The 7,804-nt window shown below is 53.2% G+C and overlaps 1 protein-coding gene across 1 annotated transcript in view; it reads right to left on the bottom strand.

Annotated features, from left to right (window-relative positions):
• LOC105567684 (ets DNA-binding protein pokkuri) overlaps positions 1–7,073 on the bottom strand; it is a 54,118-nt gene extending 47,045 nt beyond the window's left edge. Inside the window, exon 1 of the mRNA XM_012022747.1 lies at positions 6,235–7,073. The gene's annotated coding sequence lies outside the window, so the exon portion shown is untranslated. The remainder of the gene's footprint in view (positions 1–6,234) is intronic.
• Between the last annotated feature and the right edge of the window lie 731 nt (positions 7,074–7,804).

The raw sequence follows: 7,804 nt of genomic DNA on the forward strand, positions 1-7,804 counted from the left end.
CCACTTCGAGCGCGTGGCAAGATGTGACCGCCCGGCGATCGATATTGCTATGCGCACATCTCGCCACGCGCTCGAATTGGGCGGTAGGCCGGCCTAAGACAACGATTTTTAATAATTAATTACTCGTTAACTATTACGAAAATTGCAAAATGGTACAGGACTTTTCCATTCATCTCGATCCGTTCTACCTTCTCAAAAATTTTGTCGGATATGGAAAGACTCACCCTGTATACGCATAATTGGTAATTTATTCCTACAAATAAATCCACTTAAAAAAATTTATTTATGAAAATAAGAAATTCAGAATGTATCCAGAAATCGATTGAAGATTTCTCGCGCGGAAGAAATTCTTTTCCCGAAAATTATACGTGTTGGAAGAAAGACCTTGCGGTGCTTCCGGTATTTAAAATAAATTTTTCCAATAAAACAATTCACCGTAAAGAATTTATTTATGGAAATAAATCCAGATTGTGTCCAGAAATCGATTAAAAATCTCTCGCGCGGAAGAAATTCTTTTCCCGAAAATTATACGCATTGGAAGGAAGACCTTGCGGTGCTTCCGGTATTTAATAAATTATTCCTATAAATCAATTCACTGTAAAGAATTTATTTACGGAAATAAATCCAGATTGCGTTCAGAAATCGATTGAAAATCTCTCACAAAAAAATTGAGTGACGCTTATTGTCGCCAGTGGTAATTGAACAAAGGGAAAATTCTTTCAAAAGTCGACCAGACTGGCAAAAAGTGTTCTTATTTAAGTCGCAACGTTTCGACCTCTTTATCGGGTCCTTTTCCAATCTAACGTTGACTGAAACAATTAATCTATGCCGAAGCAGAATGAGTTTATGAGTCTGTGGCAGCAAATTCATAATCTCACACATGTCTCGGTAGCCAGTGGATTTTTAATATTGTTGCGATGTGTCAATTTCTAAAATTTCCAAGCAGCAACCGTACGCTCGACGGATCTCGAATAAACCTGAAACCTTTTCTCCTTCCCCGAAAATTATACGCGTCGGAAGAAAGACCTCGCGGTGCGCTTTCGGTTATATCCAACACAAATCGGTATCGTCATTTTAACTGCAAAGTGGCCGCACAATTTCGGACCTGCCGCGATTATTCGCCTTTTTACATTCGCGATCGGCCGAGAGGGCGAAACTTCGCGGAACCGCGTATGCGCTCTCTCGGCCCTCCGGATCGCACCGCAGCCACGTGCGCGCGAGCGTGTCCGCGAAAAACCCCAAGAAGGAGAGAGAGAGAAAGAGAGAGCCGGTTTCGCGCTCCGGGCGATACGACGGTGCCCGCACAAGACTCGCGGAAATCTTGCGAAAGCCCCGAGCAGGTTGGGGTATTACGCGCGCAAACTCGCTCGCTCGTGCTCGCGTTATGTAAATGATAACGCGCAACTTCCTCAATAACGATTAAGAAATACGAGCGGTTCCTACCGGGCCGGTTTACGTAAACGTTTCCGCAGCGGGGCGGTCTCGGGCCGGAATCCCATCGATCCGCGCGGGCACAACGTGTCGTCGTCGCCGTTCCGGCAGAAATCGCTCGAGGGCCCGTTTCGAGAGAGAGAGAACACGCGCACTCCGGGCCGCGGGAGATCTCGCAGCCTCGGCGTTTCGACATCCGCCTCCGTGACGCCGCGCGCTCGAACGTCGATTCGCTTCCGCGCGACGTGTAACGCGCGCACTCGCGGGCATTTTAATTTTCGTAGGAACTCGTAAGCGAACGTTGCACAATCCCTCGCTTGCGTAACACGCCGGCGGGGATATCGTAACATCTATTTATATCCGGCAAATGACAATGCGAGAAGCGAAGCCCGTCTAATTTCGCATTAGCTATCTCCCCGAATCTCCCCCGCGCTTCAGCGGCACGCGCGAAGCGTTTAACATTTCTATGGAATCGCCACGCCGTTCGGCGAGCGGCGGTCACCGAGTCATCTCGGGTGGCGCGAAAGCGGGCCTAGAGGCGTCTTAAATCGCCGAATGTTAAATACAATTGTACTTTACGTAATTACGTCTAATTATACGCGTTAGCGCCAAACGACAGCCGTTTAAAATTGCGCCAAGATACGCTAATGGGCCGCAATTAACATTTTAGAGTTCACCTTCGCCCGATAAGATAAAAATTCCTCTATGAATACACGTATAATTATTATTATTATCGTGCCCTCCCGCCTTATCTTACGGCGTTACTGTATCTTACGGTTTTCTCCGTGGATTCCGGCGCGCAAAGTAGATCGCGAATACACAGAATTTTCTCTTCAAACTCGCCCTGAAAATCGTGTGATCGCGGGACGACGTGGCGCTTCCAAGAACTTTAGGAGTTTTTTTTTTTAATTTCACCATACATTTTACCAGTAAAATTTCCCGTAACTCTCACGAAGTTCTTCGAAATGCCGCGTTGTCCCGCGATTACATGATTTTCAGGATAGATTTTAAGAGAAAATTCTGTCCGCGTACCCCCTTAAGCTTGGGGTGGCGCAGTACCGCGAAATTCGAGGTACAAATTTCTAAGTGAAACTGAGATCCGAGTTACACGCTGATAGGGGACGCCTTTCCCGCTTTATTAGCGCGAGGTATAAATATATCATTACTTTTGTAGAGAAGATACTTTTGGAGGGAGTGAGAGAGAAAGAGAAAGAAAGAGAGAGAATAAAAATGTTTTTTTTTCCTAAAAAATATATCAACATAATTAATTAATAGACGTAATGCAAGGGCAATCAGAGCCAGGCGCTAGAGCGCGGATATAACAATCTTATCCATTTTGTACCAGTTATAATCGCTTGAAAAGGACCAAAACCCATGGTCGGAACGTCGCGATACCAAACCATAAAAATTGCCAGATATGGTCAACCAAATTAGATGTTGTTAATTTTTACTGGCGACCCTGAAGAGTTTCTGATCAATCTTTTGTATATTATTTATTTGAAATTGACCATGTCAAACGTTTCGACCGAGGGGGAAACCGCTGATCAAAATCTTGTACACCAATGCCCACTAATGTCCAGTGGGCATTACTTTATCTTATTATCTTCTTTTATCTTATTTATCTTGTTTTATCTTATTTTATCTTTATAATGCCTCAGCAAGACGTAATGCCCCAAAAATGCCCTAGTAATGCCCGGTAATGCCGCAAATCTGTACACCACAATGCCCTCAGCGGTTTCCCCCTCGGTTTCGACCGACCAAATTGTTAAATTATATAATTCTTGATTGGATGGCGCTCATATCTACCTGTTACATCCTACTTTGGTACGAATATCACATTGTGATACGACACGCTTAAGAGCGTGGCTCGCGCGAGCGAGACGATCGTTTCGCGGCGAAATCTCCGGTCGAATTCTCCGATTCGGCGACTATGCCGACTCCGAGACGCGTTCGCATTCCGCGCGGCGCTCCGGGAGAGACAACCGCGCCGCTTATTTACCCGCCGCGACGTCCCGCGAGTCCGCGAGGCGAGCGGGTTGACGTCAGCGTTAATTAAATTCCGCACGACCGGTTATTAACATCGAGCGGATTAAAAGCGAGGCCGGGGCTTCCAGCGGATTTCCGGGTTCCGCGCGTCGCGGCGCGCCGGAATTAACTCCTCGGCCGCGCTCCGCTCCGCGTCGCGTCGCGTCGCGTGGCGTGTCCCGAGCGCGGCGACGGGCGGGAAAATCTAGGAGGAACGAAAATGGACCGGACTCCGTCGAGTGGCTGACCTTTCGCGCGCTCGACGGCGCGGCGAGCCGCGCGGGATCCGAGGACGGGATAAACGCGGCGGAAAGTGCCGGCGACTTGCCCGCGGATCCACCGTCAAAAAAAATAAAAAATAAAAAATAAAACGGGGACGACGACGACAGGGCGAAGCGATTCGCAAAATTAGAAGGCGAGTCGGTCGCCACTTGTAATTAAACGCGGCCGCGTAGCCGGCGCGCGAGGCAATTTCGCTTGCCTTCGCGTCCGCCAGCTGTATCGATTATAGGTTTTCGCTATTAATAACGCGCGTTTAAAATCATCGCGGTTGCAGGCTTCATCTTACAGTCGGCGTCGTCCGCGAGGAGGACTGGAAACGTGATCTCCTCGGAGCCCGGGGGGCCGCGGAAACGCGCCCGCCGCGTTCTCGGGCGTGACACTTCGCGCGCCACGTCAAAGGAAACGGACCGTCGCTCGCCGGGCGCGCGAATTAAAGACCCAGCGGCAGCGGTCGATCGGCATCAACCGCGGCGCGGGACCCGGTTCTGTTTTCGACTCCGGGCTGCCGTTGCGTCTGTCGCACGACGAATTCTCTCGAGCGCGTCGATTCCGCTGGCCGCGATTTTCCCCGCTGCAAAAACCCCGAGTCTATTCGCGGTGCAGAGTCCACGAGCGTCGAATTTACCGCGGCGTCTAGCAACGGGCTCGTCGAAGACGCGAGAAAGTGACACGTGACAATCGAACGCGGGGAGAATCGGTCATTCTCTTGAGTTCCCGCGTCTCGAGGGTCTCGGGGTGCATTCTGTGTCTTACGACACGGTGAAAATGCTGACAGCGAATTCGGCTGCTTGCACCAGTGCGCACCGAGTGCACCCTATGGCTTGTTTACATTCAATTTTTACGTCTAAGGCCCGGTTTCACCAAACGTGGCTTAACTTTGATCTTAGTTTAATTCGTGTTTGTCTCTTTCTAAAGTAACATTTGGAAAGAGACGGAGAACGAGTTAAACTAAGCTAAAGTTAAGCGACGTTGGTGAGACCAGACCTAAGAGTCGTCTGAAATATTTCCCGAAGTACTTTGTAGCCAGTGAAACGATCCGCGTAGCATCCATGCGGGACGATTTTTTGGCTAGATACTCTTTGAACATCCGTTGGAGGCAAAGGGCTTGTTTTCTGTTCCTGCACTGGTGAACTAGTGCAGTAAGCTAGAATGAGAAAAAATATACTTGTCTTACTCCAATTTATTGCACTAGTTCACCAGTGCAGGAACAGAAAACAAGCCCAAAGTTAAGTACAAAAATTCACTATAAACAGGCCTTAATGCGCGCTCAATGCGCACTAGTGCAAGCAGTCGAATTCGCTGTAAGTGGGCCGCTTCGTCTCTTTCCAAGCTGACGGGTAGACGGAGAAAGAGCTACACTTTTAGCATTTTCACCGCGGTGTAAAGCCAACAGCGGCGCACGGTGCTTTCCCCGCTGGATCGCACGCGAGAGTCGATCCAGAATTTAGCCTCGAGTCACCCGGTCCCCGCGTCCTCGTTGATTCGCGCGAGCGATGCAGCGGGAAAAGCAGTGTCGCGCGCCCCGAGACACATGCGGGGTCCACAGTGCGAGTCGCAGAATAATCGACTGCGATTGGTCAATTCCGTCAGACGCGTAAGGAATTGACCAATCGTAGTCAACTATTCGCACGACTTTACCGACTTCTACGTAGACGAGGCTACAGGCATCGACACCCGCGCGGCAGACGCGGCGTACGAATTTTACAACCGTTGCGAAGCAGCCTTTTCCCCGGATACGGCGACACTTGACAAAACCTGTCGCGCGGCAAACGTAAAGCCCGTGTCAGACTACGGATTGAGATTGGGATTAGATTGAAATTTGACCAATCGGAGTAAAAGTTACTGAACTTGCGATTAGTAAAGCCTGTATCAGACTACGGATTGTGATTGGGATTAGATTGAAAATTGGCCAATGAGAGTAAAAGTTACTAAACTTGAGATTAGTGAACTCTACTGCGATTGGTCAAATTTCAATCTAATCCCAATCTCAATCCGTAGTCTGATACGGGTTTTAGCTTTACTGTGATTGGTTAAATTTCAATCTAATCCCAATCCCAATCCGTAGTCTGATACGGGCTTTAAGCCCGGATTGGGATTGGGATTAGATTGAAATTTGACCAATCGGAGTAAAAGTTACTGAACTTGGGATTAGTAAACTTTACTGTGATCGGTTAAATTTCAATCTAATCCCAATCCGTAGTCTGATACGGGCTTAAAACAGCACCCTCGGATTATACTCGCGGATGGACCTCGCGCGACTCCGAGAAGCGAGGCGCGAGTCCAGCGACAACGAGGGTTTGTTTACAATCGGGATGAACCGTTGAAGGAGCGACGCGCGCGCGCGCACTCATCGACGCACACACTCGCGCATACACACGCACACACAGACGCGCGCAGGCACGCACGCACGCACATTCACACACGTGCGCGCGGAGAGACGGGCGCCGCGAGATTCGTCGGCGAGCTACGCGCAGATAATCCGGGGCGGACAGTTACCTCGATCGCTGGCCGCTGTTTCGTCTCCCCGTGGGCGTCTGCGGTCTCCCTCGTCGGCACAGAAATCCTTTGCCGGGCTGCCGCCGGGCTAATTATCACTCGCTGTCACGGTCCGACCGGGCACAAACCATCCCACCGGCTTGTTCATCGGCCGCCGAGATGCGGCGCGCGCTCGCTCACGCACGCACGCACGCCCGGCACGCGGCGCGCGTGTAATCAGGTCGCGGCGGGCGGCATCCGCGCGCGCGACACGGCGCGGAGGTGTGAGACGACGAGGTTGAGACGAGACGGGACGAGACTCGCCGCGGCGCACGTGCGGGCACGTGAGACGCGGACTGTTACTCGGTTACTTGCTCGCGCCGACCGCGCGCTATCGTCGGGTTATCACAGAAGGGAACGGGAGGGAACTGTCGCGGGCATCCGGCACTTTTTTTTTCCCCCCGGGGGCCTCGAGCGCGCGCACCACTCGCGGGTTGCTCACTCGCGACTGTCTCTGGGAGCTCCTCGCGGTACGCTCCTACGCTCCTCGCGCTCCGCCCGGCGCCGCCTGCGGGAGCCACGGGACACGACGACGGGGAAGGCGACGCGGACGCGGGGCGTACGCGGGACCTAGAACGCGCGCGAGCGCGCACGCGGAACGGGCAGCGCGGCTACTCGCGGGGGCGAGTCGCGATCACCCCACTTGTCCCGTCGTGCGGAGAGGAGCGCGCGGCCGAGCTTGCGTATCTGCGACTGGCGGACAGACAGAGCGAGAGTGAGTGAGTGAGAGAGAGAGACCGTGCGCGGCGGCTTCGCGTGCACCTTCGTACTGTCGCGCTACGAGGTCGGCGAGCGACTGATCGGACACCGCGGCTGTAGGAAGTGTCGAGTGAAGGTTGCCGCCAGACGCGCGCGACACCCCACCCCGCCCCCCCCTCCGGCGCCCGCGGCGGCCGCTGCGCCGCGGCGGTGCGCGCGAGCGAGACGACGCGCGGAGAGAAACAAGTGTCGGGAGCCGCGCCGCGACCATTGGCCGGCGCCGTCCGCCAATCGCCGCCCGCCGTCCCTCGGAGCCGACGGAATTAATCGAACCGCAGTCATGGCGGTCGGGAGTGGGGATGCTCGCCGGCCGGGAAGTCGCAACGGAAGGGGGGTAAGGGGGGAGAGAGAGAGAGAGAGAGAGATCCGCGCGCCCCCTGCTCCCCGCCGTGGTCGACTTCCTCGTAGCTTCCTCGTAATCGCGATCGTGATTGTCGTCGAGTTAACCCCGGCCGATCGTTTCCACTTGCGCGCAACGTGAGACAACGGCGATGGAAGGAACGGGCGGCCAGACGATGACTTTTCATTTCCTTCCTCCTCGGCCCGGAATCCGCTCGCGCGCGCGCGCGGCCGCGACGATGCGAGATTCAAACGATAGCGCCGTTGGCGCCGTTTCTCGGTCCTCGGGGGGGATCCCCGGAGAGTCCGCGGAAATTGGTCACCGCTCGACGTTCGGTCCTGAGGCTTTTAGCCGCGTACCTCGCGGGACAGGTCGATTCGCCTTGCCTCTTCACCTCCTCCTCCTCCTCCTCCTGCCCCGCAAGATGTACGG

Source organism: Vollenhovia emeryi, unplaced genomic scaffold (assembly GCF_000949405.1).
Source record: "Vollenhovia emeryi isolate VEMERY1.0 unplaced genomic scaffold, V.emery_V1.0 DF939135.1, whole genome shotgun sequence".
Taxonomy (NCBI): Eukaryota; Metazoa; Arthropoda; class Insecta; order Hymenoptera; family Formicidae; genus Vollenhovia; species Vollenhovia emeryi.